The sequence below is a fragment of the Moschus berezovskii genome, chromosome 12 (assembly GCF_049115385.1).
Source record: "Moschus berezovskii isolate FMDL1 chromosome 12, NW_MosBer_1.0, whole genome shotgun sequence".
In the NCBI taxonomy this organism is placed as follows: domain Eukaryota; kingdom Metazoa; phylum Chordata; class Mammalia; order Artiodactyla; family Moschidae; genus Moschus; species Moschus berezovskii.
Window position 1 is genome coordinate 56,936,180 of NC_142471.1, and position 16,527 is coordinate 56,952,706.

A 16,527-nucleotide genomic window follows, 5' to 3' on the forward strand; every position below is an offset into this window, starting at 1 on the left:
ATGCCTGTTCAACATCAACAAGAATATCACTGTGACCCATAAAAATTTTACAAAATATCTCTGGAGGCAAAACTAATTGAAGTAGAAATAGTCAGGAAAAGTTTAGACCGATTCATAGATAATATAGTAAGTCCCCTACCTATGAACCTTCAAGTTTCGAACTTTCAAAGTTGTAAACGTGCATTCCCTCAACATTAGGCGTGAGTGAATTGCAGCTCACCCTCCGTCTCCTATTGCTGAGAGTCCTTCAGCTCTACCACTCCCACTTCCTCTCCCTCCCCTAGTCAATATCTCTTCTTGCCTGTTCACTCCATGCCAGCCCCTGTGTGCCAGCTGTTCTACTGTACTACTGTACATTTCAAGGTAATGTACTGTAAGATTAAAAATGTCTTTATTTTTTGTGTTTTTTCAGTATTATTGTGTGAAAAGTATTACAAACACAGCATATAGATCAGATTGTGTTAACTAGGTACCTAGGCTTGGAGAAGGAAATGGCAACCCACTCCATTGTTCTTGCCTGGAGAATCCCAGGGACGGGGGAGCCTGGTTTGCTGCCGTCTATGGGGTCACACAGAATCGGATATGACTGAAGTGACTTAGCAGCAGCAGCAGCAGCAGGTACCTAGGCTAACTTTGTTGGACTTACGAACAAACTGGACTTATGAATGAGCTCTCGGAAAATATGTATGTGGGGACTTAATGTATCAAAATTGGTTTCCCAGACAAAGAAGGAAGCTATTTGGAAGATGTTGTCACACTTTGATGCTAACATGATATCCATGTCCTCCCACTGGCTCCATCTGTTTGTGGTGTCACACTTACAAAAGAATAAAAGATCAATTTTAATGTTTTAAAGCTGCACATATCTTAATTGACCATAACCATAATATAGCAAAATAGAATAATCCATCATGATTAGTACTTCATTGACCAAGGCACTTTAAATAAGACTCTATAAAGATGATGATAAATGTATATAGATTATCCACTAAAGGTTATTATTGATTTTCTCTTGAAGTCATCCTTTATCTTATGTGGCCTGAGAGAGAAGAGCAGTTTAGGCATAAGAATGGGAACAACCCAGCCATGCCTAAATGAATTTGCAAAAATTATCTATAAATAATTTATTTTAGTAAGTCTATACTACTTTGTCATGGTTGAGCATCCATAAAATAGAATAACTTACATTTGTTGTACAGTGCAATGGACTTTCTATTCATAACTGTTATTGTATTTAAGCCTCAGACGATCCAGTGAGGAAAACAGAGGAAGTAATGATCATCTCTTATTTTTTCTTCTTTTTCTGCCCAGCATCCCAGGCCAAATCACTTAGGCCACAGCATCTCAGTTTTCCATCAGGAACCTTACCCATTCTCAGATCATGTGCTTTGGGAACCTACATGTTCCTGGAGAGGCATGGCTGGTTAGAGGCACAATGATTCATTCAGAGACTTATGAATCAAACTAGACCAGTAAGAGTCAGCCTTGCAGCATTTGCTGGAACAATTGGGAAGAAGTGCCTTCTTTGCATGGGATCCCAAGTCATAGAATGGATACATTGAGCTGCTGGTGGCCATTTTTGTCTCCACTGGGAGACACCTCACCTAAAATGAAGTCAACCCAGGAAAGAGAAGGAGTGAGATAAATACATATTTCTGAAACTGTGTAAACATTTGAATCAGCCATAACTAAATCCCACCCTTGGAATTCTCTGTTCAGTGAATAAATGAATTAGCTTTTTGCTTATAGTCACATTGACTTTTATTTCCATTATTTGCACCCAAGCTCCCGATTAGTTTTTTGATGTCAAATTCATCTTTTAAATTCTTCAGCTTGGCTCCCAACCCATATAGTTATACTGTACTGTGTAACTGTGCCGTGCTTAGTCTCTCAGTCCTGTCCAACTCTTTGTGACCCCATGTACTGTAGGCCACCAGGCTTCTTTGTACATGGAATTCTCCAGGCAAGAATACTAGAGTGGGTTGCCATGCCCTCCTCCAGGGGATCTTCCCAATCCAGGGATTGACCCCAGGTCTTCTGTGTTGCAGGGAGATTCTTTACTATCTGAGCCACCAGGGAAGCACTACCAATGTTTTATAGGCTTAAACAAACACTCAAATAATCAGATGAGCCAGCAATCATCAGAAGCAGGAGGTTCAGAAGAATGAGTCTGTAACATACAGCAGATATTTTAAATGCAGGGTTCTCACTGAAGTAATTTTGTCAAAACAGACTTGTACCAATTAATCCATTTCCTCTAATGCTAAAAGTTCTGGATGCCTGGGAAACTGAACCTTTGAGAGCTACAGAAATACAGTAGAAATAATAAAATCCAAGTAACTATATTGGCTCCATTCCTGTTAGCAAACGAATTCAATCACTGACACACTATTTTTTCTTTTCTTAAAGAACTGTTAACAGCAATGTTTTGGATCAAGTTTTTCAATTATATAATATGAAAGTCTGCCAGAATTATTACATAAAGCAAATGTTTTAAATCTGACAAAGAAACCAATCAGTCAAGGATCAAAGAGGACATATACAGATAGTTCATTAACAAAAACATATGTTCTGTCTCACACTGTTGATAGGATATTAGCTGATTCCATTTTTTTGGAGTGATATTTTTCAGCATCTATCAAAAGTTTAAATGAACTTAACTTCTGACCCAATACTTCTACATTTATTTAGGAATCTGTCATATAGTAACACTCTCCTAAATGCTCTAGTATATTTGGATAAAGGTGCATTAGCACAATTTATAACTACAAACACACTGGAAGTAGTTTCTATTTGCAGGGAATCAGCTGGATAAATTGTGGTACATTCAGACTCCAATTTACTATAGGTTGAACATAAATGTTTATCTTTGCTCTCTCCTAAAATGCCACTGATGGTAAAGGGATAAAAAAAAAGAAACAAGTCACAAAGATAAAGTGAACAGGAGAGATGATGACAGCAGATAAGAAACGTGAACCAAACACTGGAAGCTGGGAAATAAATGAACAGATGGTATAGGACTTAGCCAGAGAACGCTGAAACCTAAGCCAGCAGGGAAGGAATACAATAAGGAGTAAGCCAATTGCAGAATCGCAGGAAGAGTCAGAAATGGAGGAACAGAGGACTTCTTAGAGGCAGCAAGTGTGGTTAAAAATAGGATAGACAGAAAATCTTTAAAGTTCTCCTCCTCCCCACCACCCCAGAATCAATGTCATTTGCAACACCATGGATGGACCTAGAGACTGTTATAACTGAAGTGAGTCAGACAAAGATAAATACCATAAGATATCACTTATACATGGAATCTAAAATACTGAAATACAGCTGTCTACAGAAGAGAAACAGACTCACAGATATAGTTAACAGACTCGTGGCTGCCAAGGTGGAGAGGGTTAGGAGAGGGACAGATTGGGAGTTTGAGATTAGCAAATGCAAACTATTTTATAAATAGGATGGATAAAAAACAAGATTCTATTGTAAATACTGTACTCAGTATCCTGTGACACATCATAATGGAAAAGAATATGAAAAAGAATATATATGTGTGTCATATTATATACATATATATTACTGAATCACTTCGCAATACAGCAGAAATTTTAATATAACATTGTAAATCAACTACATACTTCAATCCCTGGAGTAGGAAATGGCAATCCAGTCTAGTATTCTGCCTGGGAAATCCCATGGACAAAGGAGCCTGATGGGCTACAGCCCATGGGGTAGCAGAGTCAGACACAACTGAGCAACTGAGCATGCACACTGATACTTCAATAAAACTTTCTTTAAAAGTTCTCCCCCTCACACCGTGAGAAAATTGGTCTCCCCTTCTCTGGAGAAAAAAAAAGGTGTTTACTCTGGAAATACTGCACACTATGATATTGGAAACTGCAGATACAGTTGGGGGTGTAGGGGGAAGGTGAAGCCCAATATGACAACAGACAGGTTAAATGAAAACCATACTGAAAGGTGAAATACTCTGTCCCAAAACATGGGCTTCATTTAACTCCCAGAACACCACCAGCCAATCTTCTAATATCGGGGCAAAAAACTGAGATATATCTTTGGAGAAACTGACCACACTGAGAGCAAAGGTACTAACTTGGGAGATGCAAGAATTATATCCAACAAAACTGCTGGATTCAGAGCCCCTCTTCACAATGTGGTTTGCCAATTCACCAATTCTTCCATCCAATCAGCCTTCCAGCACCTCATTCTTAAATGAATAGACAACCACAGATCACAGATAATAAAAGCCTCTGGAATAAGCTAGGATAGAGGGAATCAGGAGGGGGATGGAGAAATCAACTCAGAGGAAACAAGGACCATGACAATTGAGGGCATGAAAGAAAAGGAAAGGTCAGGAAAGAATTTAAAAAAAAAACAACTTTAGTTAATATCGTCAAAAAGTTAAAGAAAACAGTGTAAAAATGAAGCATGAAATGGTAGGCTATATAAAGAACCAAAAAAGAACTCTTGGAATTAAAATATGACTCTTGGAATTAAAGATTTTATGGAAGGATTGGAAGATAAAGCTGCAGAAATAGCCCATAAAGTAGAAAAAAACACAAAGAGAATATTGGAAAGAATAAGAAAATTACATTGGTTCAGAAAATTAAATAGTCAAATAATAGGTGTCCCCCTAACAGAGGAAACAGGAGGAAATAAGTGATAAAAAAACACTATAAAAACATGTCCCATATTTGAGTATCCAACAAAGTTAATGAAAATCCTCACAGCTCCCAATCTCACACCATTTACAAAAATCAATTCAACAACATAAGAAAGGCAAAATGATTAAGCTTTAAGAATATAATATCTTCATGAGTTGGAGGTAAGGAAAGAATGCTAAAACAGAGCTCAAAGAGCCTTAAGCACGAAGGGAAGACACTGATTCATTTAACTGCATTAAAATTCATACATCAGAAGATATGATTAAAGAGTTAAAAGACAAGACAGAAAACAGAATATATCTGCAACATATATAACCCACAAAGGGTTTATATCAAATATATAAAAGAAATTCCTATTAATCAATATGATTAAAAGGACAATACAATAGAAAACTGACTTGCACAGACAATCCACACAAATAGAAATCCAATGGCCAATGAATACATGAGAAGATGATCAACATTATCTGCAGTGAAACATACAAATTAAAACACGAGATAAATGGACAGGGAGGCCTGGCGTGCTGTGATTTATGGGGTCGCGGAGAGTCGGACACGACTGAGCGACTGAATTGAACTGAACTGAATGTAAGCTATGAACTTTAGTACATTGCTTCAGTCCTGTTCAACTCTTTGCAATGCTTTGGACTGTAACCTGCCAGGCTCCTCTGTCCTTAGGATTCTCCAGGCACGACTACTGGAGTGGATTGCCATTTCCTTCTCCAGGAGATCTTCCTGACCCAGTAATCATAATCATAATAATAACATATCAATACTGGTTCATCAATTGTATTGAATATACCACATTAATGCAAGATGTTAATAAAAGGGGAAAACATGTGGGGCCAGAGAAAGAGTATATGGAAACTTTATACTTTCTCTTCAATTTTTTATAAACCTAAAACTGCTCTAAGAAAGTCTATTAATTAAACACAAACACACACACACAGTGTGATACCAACATACATGCACCACATTGACAAACAATTTTACAAGACTGGTGAGCTCAAGTGTTGGCAAGGATGTAGAGCAATGAGAACTCTCATTTACTATTGGTGGAAGTGTAAATGGATACAAATATTTTGGAAAACCACTTGGCATTATCTAATAAAGTTAAAGACAGGATTTCCACATGACCTCTCTTAAGTGTATATCAACAGAAATGCATATACAAATGTATGAGAGCACATGTATGAGAGTGTTTATGCAGCCATCTTTTGTGAAACCCCAAACTGGAAAAGTCCAAATGTCTATTAATATCAGTAATTGGAACAAAGGAATACCAAATTGCAATGAAACATGCACCCATACAGATGAATCTCAGAAACCTAATAATAAGTGAAAGAAACAAGTCCCCAAATAATATGCTCAGTGGTATTTCATCCTCATGAATTTCATAAAATTAAAACTAAATTGTATTATTTAGAGATGTACACGAAAATGATAAACATACAAAGAAAAACAAGGAAGTGAATTCCACAAAACCTAAGACAATGGCTACCTAGTTGGGGGAAGGAAATGTGATCAAAGAGATCCAGCACACAAGAAGTGGGGCTGAAGGGGTAGTATCTTCTAAGATACTTGCAAAGTTCTATTTCTTAATCTCTGTGGAGTTAGAAAAGGAAAAAATAAAAAAGAGCAAAACACTGAAAATGTAACTAGCCTCTCTGGTTTTGTAACTAATGGTTGTTTGCTTTCTCCAGATCAGTCATTCTCATAGCAGCCAAGTTAGAACACCAGTAAGCAAAGTTCTTGAAATTAAAAGATGCTTACTCCTTGGAAGGAAAGTTATGACCAACCTAGAAAGCATATTAAAAAGCAGAGACATTACTTTGTCAACAAAGGTCCGTCTAGTCAAGGCCATGGTTTTTCCAGTAGTCATGTATGGATGTGAGAGTTGGACTATAAAGAAAGCTGAGCACCACAGAATTGATGCTTTTGAACTGTGGTGTTGGAAAAGACTCTTGAGAGTCCCTTGGACTGGAAGGAGATCCAACCAGTCCATCCTAAAGGAGATCAGTCCTGGGTGTTCATTGGAAGGACTGACATTGAAGCTGAAACTCCAATACTTTGGCCATCTGATGCGAAGAGCTGACTCATTTGAAAAGACCCTGATGCTGGGAAAGACTGAGGGCAGGAGGAGAAGGGGAAGACAGAGGATGAGATGGCTGGATGGCATCACTGACTCAATGGACATGAGTTTGGGTGGACTCCAGGAGTTGGTGATGGACAGGGAGGCCTGGCATGCTGCGGTTCATGGGGTCACAAAGAGTCGGACACGTCTGAGCAACTGAACTGAACTAAACTGATGCAAAGTTCTAGGGCCAGAATAGACTAACTCCCTCAAACACTTTCATAGAACTCTGTGAACTGTTCCACTCTCCACCTTCATAAAAGGTTCTTAGGAGAGCTCTCTGGTTGAACCAACGTCGCAAAGTGAGGGTAGCTGGCAACGATGTGGGGGGTACCAACAAGACTGACCGTTAAACTTTTTGTTAAACCAAAAATGAAATGAAGCAAGACCATACGGTCTTTGCCTTCCACATCCTCTGCCTGTCTTTTGTCTGTGGAAAAACTTTTGCCAAAGAATATGTTTAATCAAAGTGAGAAAATGTAGAACAAAGGAAAACAATCAAAGGAGACCAAATAATAATAGTTTAGTCATCAAGCAAAGTCAAGGACCTTTAGTTTCTCCTCAAGGGCTAAAGATAATATTCTGAGCCATATCCTGTGTGCTGTCCTGTAGATACTAAAACGCTCACCATGTGGAAGAAGTTAACTGCATGATGACCAGGCTGCAGCCATGACATAAGCTGCTACAGTTCTGAGAACTGGCCTCAAAGAAATGGAAACAAACCAACCCTGGAACTGAAGACTAACTTTACCCAAAACAATCAAAATGACTCTGGATTAGACCACTGAAGAGCTATTTCAAAATGACTGTCAGAGCTGACGGTGCTACTTCTGCATGTAGCCCTCTCCCTGTGGCTATCATAGCTTTTGCCCACTGATTGTCACTGGGGTGGAGGGAATCAGCCTTTGGAAGTTGGCCCTCCTCCCCAATTGCCAGCATCCAAAATACAGCAAACTCTCCTTTCCACCAACCTGGCCTCTCTACTGGCTCTTGAGCAGCAGGTGGACCCCATTTTCAGTTCCAAAAGGATATGATCAATTCTAAGCAAAAGTTTTCTTAGTGATTTAAGTATTTATTATTCAAGTGGCAAGAAATTTAGGAGCTGTCTTTAACCTGATTGGTGGCATTAAGATATTGAGAAGGAAAAAAAGAGTTGGATACATAGGCAAAAGGAATAAAATATTATAAATAAGTAATATATACAAGAGAACATGCACTCCACATAAGTCCACTTTGATACTGTATCAGAAACTAGGGATTATAATCAATCCATTATAAAGAATAAAGGGTTCTGGAGCAAAAAAAAAAAAAGTATAAATTACAATTATTCTCACCACCACTACCAGAACATTAAAGAATGTTTCTGATTGGTTCTCACCTCTGTAATGACGGTAACTCTCAGGACTAAGAAAATTTAGAGGATCGTGTTTCACTTCCCTACTTCCTCACTCAATGAGAATGGGTCACTCTCTCAAGAAAGCTGCATTCACAGTGGCATAGTTTAGTGCTAAGCTGCTTCAGTCATGTCCGACTCTCTGCGACCCCATGGATTATAGCCCACCAGGTTCCTCTGTCCATGGGATTCTCCAGGCAAGAATACTGGAGTGGGTTGTTATGCCCTTCTCTAGAGGATCTTCCAGACCCAGGGATGGAAGTCATATCTCTTCTGTCTCCTGCACTGGCAGCTGGGTTCTTTATCACTAGCACCACTTGGGAAGCATAGAGTTGCATAGAGTAAACCATCCTTGCCGCACTTATCCACATTCTCTATGCCACATAGGCCCACTTTCTGATCCCACCCCTCATTCAATTTCCCTGGAGTTTGAATTCTGGAAGGGAAGCCAGTTCATGTTAAACTGAATCAAGACATACGTAGAAGACAAAAACCACAGATCACTAGAGTTCTAAGGAGACCTGCTGCTGCTGCTGCTGCTAAGTCACTTCAGTCGTGTCCGACTCTGTGTGACCCCATAGACGGAAGCCCACCAGGCTCCCCCGTCCCTGGGATTCTCCAGGCAAGAACACTGGAGTGGGTTGCCATTTCCTTCTCCAATGTGTGAAAGTGAAGTCGCTCAGTCGTCTCCGACCCTTAGCGACCCCACAGACTGCAGCCTACCAGGCTCCTCCATCCATGGGGTTTTGTAGGCAAGAGTACTGGAGTGGCTTGCCATTGCCCTAAGGAGACCTAGGAATCACCAGATCAGGTGTGCATGATCAACCGGCATCCATGGGCCACACACAGTCTCCCAAGATGACCTGCTTGACCCTCACGCTGATTTTTTAGAAATCAGAACCAGTTTCCAATAGTTAAGAATGAGACAGTTACACAATGATCCAGATTTCTTGCTTTGGTTAAAAAATCTGGAGATTCTAACAACTCTGTGTCCCAAAACTTATGACATGACATGATTGGCCCCTGATGACCCTCATTTTTCAGAGTGGAAAAGCCGATGCTCAACAAAGGGACTCATAGATATCACACAGTAAGTTAGAACCATTAGTGAGATGAGAACAGAGGCTATCGGCCTGTCGACTACATAACCCTGGAGACAACCCCAGAGACATCGGCTAACTTGCTAACACCATCGTCCCTAATGCTCAGACCTGTCTAGTCATACAAGCCACAGAGCAATGTTTTGTCAAGGAGCCTGGTCCACCTGCATGGAGCTCAGGGATTCAGAAAGATCTGAGAAAAACATGGTTCTAAGCTTACCTTTCTACTTGCTGGACAGGAAGTAAACTCCTTTCATGGTTGCAGCTGCATGTCAGGGAGGCTGAGCACTGAATTTCCAGGCGGTTCTGACACTCTGTGAGCTGGGGAGGGAGGGGAACTGAGGGAGAGGAGGCCTGTGTGCCTCTACCTCCAATCTGCACTTTAGTTAAAGAACATACACACTCTGTCTGTTCAGGATTGATCTGTTTGGCCATGTGTCATGTTGATAAACATTTTCTCCAGATCTCCTGACTCCTAACCTAGCACACGTCCTATTATATGCTATTGCTATCCTGCGTGCAGCTCCTGATTTAAGGATTAAACCGGTATAGACATCAGAAAGACATTTAAAAAAAAATGATTTCATTAAGAGAATGTTTCTCTTAAAGAAGACCCTTTCTAGTAAGATATAAAGTAACTTCTTCCTGTTGAGGTCAGAAGAAGGTCATATACATTATATTTTATGTATGTATATGAACTATGTAATTATTCCCCCAAATCGTAAATTTATAAAGGCACACAGCCTACGTAAGATAAAACTAGAAGTACAATTTTCATTTTATCTACTTCTGTACTATTTGAAAATTTAACAGGAAAGTAACATTTCTAGTTTGACTGACTGAGATTAATTACATTAGCTATGATCTCTAATTTATATACCATTTACTGAAGTATAATTACTGACAAGGGACGTTGTTCCAGATATATAGTTACATGAACAAATTCAGTTGCAAAACTGCGTACCATCTACCACGTTTTCATCAAATACATATAATACGTAAATTATCTATAAAACATCTGAACATTTTATTTTTAAAGGATAAGATATAAAAAGGAAAGACTAAGGCAAAGGTGTAAAATAAAATGAGGGAGAATGTTAACACAGATAAAATCAATCCACTTCCTATGGGGAGGTCACAAAAGTTGGCCTTAAAATTTCTAGACATAGACAATAAAGGAAAACTAGCCCGAGCTGAAGCTCCAATACTTTGGCTACCTGATGCGAACAGCTGACTCATTAGAAAAGTCCATGATGCTGGGAAAGATTGAAGGCAGGAGAAGACGGGGACAACAGAAGACAAGATGGTTGGATGGCATCACCAACTCAATGGACATGAGTTTAAGCAAGCTCCAGAAGATGGTGAAGGACAAGGAAGCCTGGCATGCTGCAGTGCATGGGGTCACAAAGTGTCAGACACAACTGAGCAACTGAACAACAGCCAGATACATGATTTGTGATGTCCATAAGGTAATGATAAACCAACTAGACTAAAGCCACACAAGTTTTCCTTACAGTAATAATAGTGATGCTTACATAGTGTTTATGGCATGCCTGGGTGTCATTCATTTAATCTTCTCTATGATGACCAACGGAGAAGGCAATGGCATCCCACTCCAGTACTCTTGCCTGGAAAATCCCATGGACAGAGGAGCCTGGTGGGCTGCAGTCCGTGGGGTCGCTAAGAGTTGGACACGACTGAGCGACTTCACTTTCACTTTTCACTTTCATGCATTGGAGAATGAAATGGCAGCCCACTCCAGTGTTCTTGCCTGGAGAATCCCAGGGATGGGGGAGCCTGGTGGGCTGCCGTCTATGGGGTCGCACAGGGTTGGACACGACTGAAGCGACTTAGCAGCAGCAGCAGCATTATGACCAAAGGGAGTGAGTGCTAAAACTAGCACCATTGTAAAGATGGGGAAATAGAGGCACACAGAAATTAATAAATGACTTACCAAAGGTCACACAGGTGTTTAAATCTTGCCTGGAGTGCTGGCTCCAGAGTCCCCACAAATTCAATTTGAGGCTGAAATTCAGACAGAGTGACTTTTAACTACTGCAGTATCTCTTCTGTCCCTCACAGGAAAAACTGTGTTGTAAGACTAACATTCTCAAGAAGAGCATTCTTACAGGAGGCACCATGACACATTTTGGAAGGCTTTTCATTTTTATTTAATTATTATTTTGCCATGCTACATAGCATATGGGATCTTAGTTCCCCAACCAGGGATCAAACCCATGTCCCCTACAATGGAAGTTCAGAGTCCTAATCCCTGGACTGCCAGGCAAGTCCCTTGGAGGGCTTTTTAGATGGGACTGACTGCAAGGAGATCCAACCAATCCCTTCTCAAGGAGATCAGTCCTGGGTGTTCATTGGAAGGACTGATGCTAAAGGTGAAGCTCCAATATTTTGGCCACCTCATGCGAAGAGTTGACTCACTGGAAAAGACTTTGATGCTGGGAGGGATTGGGGCAGGAGGAGATGGGGACGACAGATAATGAGATGGCTGGATGGCATCACCGACTCGATGGAGGTGGGTTTGAGTGAACTCCGGGAGTTGGTGATGGACAGGGAGGCCTGGTGTGCTGTGATTCATGGGGTCACAAAGAGTCGGACACGACTGAGTGACTGAACTGAACTGAACTGATCTGATACATGTACAACTGAATGGAAGGCAGCAGCCTTTATCAGACCACAACGCCACCCGCCCTCCCCCCCCTCACTTCTGAAAACTCTCCAGCAGTTTTCTCCATTGGCCTGAGAATACCACCAATCCTCCTTACAACACATAAGGCCTTGAAGGACCTCCTTTAAAGCTTCAGTTGTCACCTCTTGCCACTGTTCCCCTCAGTCTTGCTAAAGCAGCTTCCCATGTCTTCTTTCTCTAAACATGCTAAACTCATGTTTGCCTCTGGGCCTTTGCAACTGCTCTTTCTTGCCTGGACTCCCTTTCCACCTCCATGATCTTTAAAAGGTAGCCTCTTCTTGTCATTCAGATCTCAGGTCAAAAGTCTCTAAGAAAGCCCTTCCCCACCATAACAATCCATGACATCCCTTGTCCTCCTGCCCCCCGACAACCTTTCAGTTCGGTTCAGTTCAGTCGCTCAGTCGTGTCCGACTCTTTGCGACCCCGTGAATCACAGCACACTAGGCCTCCCTGTCCATCACCAACTCCTGGAGTTCACTCAAACCCATGTCCATAGAGTCGGTGATGCCATCCAGCCATCTCATTCTCTGTCGTCCCCGTCTCCTCCCACCCCCAATCCATCCTAGCATCAGACTCTTTTCCAGTGAGTCAACTCGACACATGAGGTGGCCAAAGTATTGGAGTTTCAGCTTTAGCATCAGTCCTTCCAATGAACACCCAGGACTGATCTCCTTTAGAATGGACTGGTTGGATCTCCTTGCAGTCCAAGGGACTCTCAAGAGTCTTCTCCAGCACCACAGTTCAAAAGCATCAATTCTTCGGTGATCAGCTTTCTTCACAGTCCAACTCTCACATCCATACATGACCATGGGAAAAACCATAGCCTTGACTAGACGGACCTTGGTTGGCAAAGTAATGTCTCTGCTTTTTAATATGCTATCTAGGTTGGACATAACTTTCCTTCCAAGGAGTAAGTGTCTTTTAATTTCATGGCTGCAATCAGCATCTGCAGTGATTTTGGAGCCCCCCAAAATAAAGTCTGACACTGTTTCCACTGTTTCCCCATCTATTTCCCAGGAAGTGATGGGACCAGATGCCATGATCTTCGTTTTCTGAATGTTGAGCTTCAAGCCAAACTTTTCACTCTCCTCTTTCACTTTCATCAAGAGGCTTTTGAGTTCCTCTTCACTTTCTGCCATGAGGGTGGTGTCATCTGCATATCTGAGGTTATTGATATTTCTCCCAGCAATCTTGATTCCAGCTCGTGTTTCTTCCAGCCCAGCGTTCCTCATGATGTACTCGACAACCTTTAATAACTCTATTAAATCAGGCTCTTTCATCTTCTTCATAGCACATTTATCACTCTTTGAAGCTGTTGCATTCATTAATTTATTTATTGTTTGTCTTCACTACAAAGCCACAAGCTCTATGAACGGGGGGAATCTTGCCTATCTTCCCCACTGATGGATTTCCAGCACCTAGAACTTGCCTAATATATAACAGGTCCCCAGTAAATGTTTATTGAGTTTGAAAAATTAATTGAAGACAACGTGATCCTTACTGTGCTGCTTCTCATTGCAGTTATCTAGGCTGGCTATTCACACAGCCCAGATCCTTAACTGTTTGAAAGCTCTGCTTCAGTGAGGACAGTGTAGGGAATATATGGCCTGCACAACCACCATTTGATGCTGGAATTCAGGCAGGATTGGTGCCCCCAGAAGTATTCCGGTCCAGCTGCAAACAAGAGGCATTCACCAGCTGGTGGGCAATGCTCCTGAGCAGAATTCAGCTGCTTGCCCAGGAGTTTGCAGCATTTCAGAGCTGTGCACTGGACAGCTATCAAACATGTGTCAAGTGCCTGGAGCCCTTGGGAAAATAGAAGCAAAGAAGCATCAGTCATCTTGGCTGTCCATCTGCCGAGCATCGATACAGTTAATACCACTATTGCAAGGAGCGTGTATTTAAGTTTCCAGCTGCTACGTTACGTTGGCTGCTACAGATCTAGGCCAACATAATGCTTATAAATACTGATTTGGCAGGGAACCAAGAATTCCCCACCTTCGTATCAACTAGGCTTCCATCTGTCCGAAGAAGTTGGACTGTGTTGGCACTCAGCTTTTTCTTATCTCTTCATCAACGATTAAAAAGATGCGGAGCAACGGAGGAGCAAAGCTTGTAGGAAACGTGCGCTCTAACCAAGATCAAAACCACAAGCTAAGGTCAGGGAAGGAGTTCCTATTTGGTAAGAAGAACCTTGTCAAACAGACACATACTTAGTTTATTTCTCTCTGGTGAACATTCTCAAAGCAGCCCATGTCATTAAAACAATAGGCATTAAGGAAGATAACGCAGCACTCTCTATAACAAATCTTATTAAATGATAATCCATCAAATGATTTGTTTCTCACATAACTGGCTTCTACCTTTTTTTTTTAACATTATTTTTCCTTGACATTAAATGAACTCATGTGCCTCAGTCATATCCTACTCTTTGAGGCCCCATGGACTGCAGCCCGCCAGGCTTGTCTGTCCATGAGATTTTTCAGGCAAGAATACTAGAGTGGGTTGCCATTTTCTCCTCCAAGGGGTCTTCCCAACCCAGGGATCAGAACCTCGTCTCTTGCATTGCAGATGGATTCTTTTACCACTGAGCTGTCAAGGAAGCCCCTTGACACTAGCGATACCTTCCTAAAGTGGTAGGTCTTTTTGACTAGCCTCATTACATACACATAGCCTTGTTTTATTTGAAAAGGGTTTTAAAATAAGGTGGTCAGAATGTGCTCTGGCAAAAAAGAAAACTCGCAAACAATTAACATAGTGCTAATCCATAGTTGCTACCCCAATCCCACTTAGAATTGTAAAAAGGTCCCTGTAAAATCACATCAACTTGTAAAGAACCTCTCTTCCTGGCTCTGTGTCTTCTCTGAGTGGAAGCACAGAGGGATAAAGTAGAGAAATATGAGGTGATTTCACACCCAGAGGGGTAGAGAAGGGAGCCCTTGAGTACCCTGTAAGCGCCTTGAGTATGTGGATTTCTAGATGTGCATAAAGAAAGAAGAGAAGCAAATAGGTGAGAAGCAAATAGGCAGTGACCTGAAAAATGCCATGGGGCCAGCTGGGTCAGGAGAGGGGGTGTGCAGAGTCACTGGTCAGATGCAGAAGAGACTGGGAGGCAGGGGCTTGCAGGGGAGTCTGCAATTGTCCCCACATCCGTTGGACTACTAAGGCCACACTGAGCTGGCGCTTCGGTGATGGACAGGAATGGCATCCCTCAGAAGAGGCTCTGGAGGAAGACAAGTCACATGTCTGTAGGCTAGAAAGGGGCAAGGGGAGGTGACAGAAAGCCAAATCTTAAAGTCATTGACTGCTTCTCTTTTGAGAAGTTTGGGAGAAAACCAAGCACAAGAAATGTTGAGATGAAATAAACAGAGATGTCTTATCCAGATGTAATGATTAAGAAGTGGAATCATTCTTGTGCCTCTGGGATATACAATCTGCCCTCAGCTTCACCTCCTTCCAGCTCTACAAAGCCCAAATTTAGTCATCAGATCTTACCACTCTTTCTCATAGCCACACAAAACCAGCACAAGTCCTAACAGCCCAAGTTAAGACCGTTGCAACAGTCTCTCTGACTCTGCTTCAGATTCTTTGTCTTCAAACTAGGCAGCCAGAATTATCATGTCAAAAGAAAACAGACCAAAAGAAAAAAAAAAAAAAGGTTCCTCAGATCAGAAAAAGCTCCCTTAAAAGGTCACTGATAACTGATTAAACCAGTCAATCACTTGTAAAGAAGCCCTTAACTAGTGTCTTTCCTCATCACCCTATCTCTAAAAACAAAACAAAACATACTTTATAACCCACTCTCTCACATACATTATTGTAAACTGAACAAGCCTTATTTTCATAAACATAGTAATTTTCTCCATGGAGAAAGCAGCATTATTCACAGTAGCCAAAAGATAAAAAATGTCAAAGTGTTAATCCCTCACTTGTGTCCAGCTCTTAGAGACCCCATAGACAACAGGCTCCTCGGACCATGGAAATCTCCAGGCAATACTGGATGGGTAACCATTCCCTTCTGAGGATTTTGCCAACCCAGGGACTAAACCTGGGTGTCCCACAGTGCAGGCAGATTCTTTACTGTCTGAGCCACCAGGGAAGCCCCAGCCAAAAGAAAGCAGCAACCCAAATATCCAGATGAATGGATAAACAAATAGCAGAATACTCTTCAGCCTTAAAAAGAAACCTCTGACTCATGGTACATCACCGATGAACCTTGAAGACATTATACGAAGTGAAATAAACCTGTCACAAAGGGACAAACAAGGTATGATTGAATTTATGTGAGGTATCTGCTGTTGCTGCTGCTGCTAAGTCACTTCAGTCGTGTCCGACTCTGTGCGACCCCATAGGCGGCAGCCCACCAGGCTCCCTGTCCCTGGGATTCTCCAGGCAAGAACACTGGAGTGGGTTGCCATTTCCTTCTCCAATGCATGAAAGTGAAAAGTGAAAGTGAAGTCGCTCAGTCGTTTCCGACTCTTAGCGATCCCATGGTCTGCAGCCTACCAGGCTCCTCCACC

At 41.6% G+C, this 16,527-nt stretch overlaps 1 protein-coding gene across 4 annotated transcripts in view; it reads right to left on the reverse strand.

Annotated features, from left to right (window-relative positions):
• Positions 1-16,527, reverse strand: part of SLC16A12 (solute carrier family 16 member 12) — a 103,825-nt gene that overhangs the window by 62,436 nt on the left and 24,862 nt on the right. For 2 of the 4 annotated variants that reach the window (XM_055425122.2, XM_055425116.2), the window contains exon 2: positions 11,255-11,325. The exons of the other annotated variants lie outside the window; for them this stretch is intronic. The gene's annotated coding sequence lies outside the window, so the exon portion shown is untranslated. The remainder of the gene's footprint in view (positions 1-11,254; positions 11,326-16,527) is intronic. 4 annotated transcript variants of the gene reach the window in all.